Genomic DNA, 998 nt, shown 5'->3' on the forward strand with positions numbered 1-998 from the left:
AGGAAATAAGGAAAGAAATGCTATGCTGCAAAGAGGTTTTTAACTCTGAGGTTGGATGCACAGTATTCAACATGTTGGGTGCATTATTGGAATCTTATTCTGTTTGGGATGTGCTCTACTGAAAAAGGTACTACGAAAATAATTGTTCATGCTCAGTATTTTTATACATCATACTACTATACTATACTATAAAAGATACTGTATTATACTATAAAACTTATATTTTACCATACATTCAAGAACAATATAAATTACATTGCAATAGTACTGAAATTACTTTGAACTTGAATTTTGCCACTGTACACTACAATATTCGATAAGCTGAAGAGGACAATACTGGGCTACATGCTGAAACCATACTGTGTTTATTGGTCAAAATACATTACTTATACTCCTCTATGAATTTTCCACAGAGCTGTTATTTTAGGACATATTCTATACACTAAAACCTCTAATTATGCACACCCACGGCAAAAGGTGACAGGAGATAGGACTTCCCGCCCACATACCGTTGCAACCCCGGCTCAATAATTAGATGAATTTCAGATCAACTCTCCTTCAGCGGGTCACCCACTAAATCAAACCTGATGAGGTAACGGTTGACGAGAGGTGAAAACAGCATTAATGTCAGGCTGGGTTGTTTCTAGCTTTTATATCACCTGAGCCTATAAGTACTTAATGGATTTGCTCATTTGTTTAATCGGATACGTTCAGCTTACTGCCTCCCTCTTATAGTCAGATGCAGACAAGTCCTGCAAATACCATTGGAACATTTTCTGTTATAAATAATGTGTATCCTCTGATAAACCAGAAGATTGTGGATGTTTGAAGGGATGGGCATCATCTATGGTACCTTGGTTTGCATCCAACAAAACAGTAGTCACAGACTGAGACATCAGTCAGATTTACCTCATTAACCACGCTGGATAAATGTTTTTGAATACAAATGTCCTTTTCAAAGGGAGACACACAAATTTAGGTGCAGACATACAGCCGTA

Source organism: Megalops cyprinoides, chromosome 1 (assembly GCF_013368585.1).
Source record: "Megalops cyprinoides isolate fMegCyp1 chromosome 1, fMegCyp1.pri, whole genome shotgun sequence".
In the NCBI taxonomy this organism is placed as follows: domain Eukaryota; kingdom Metazoa; phylum Chordata; class Actinopteri; order Elopiformes; family Megalopidae; genus Megalops; species Megalops cyprinoides.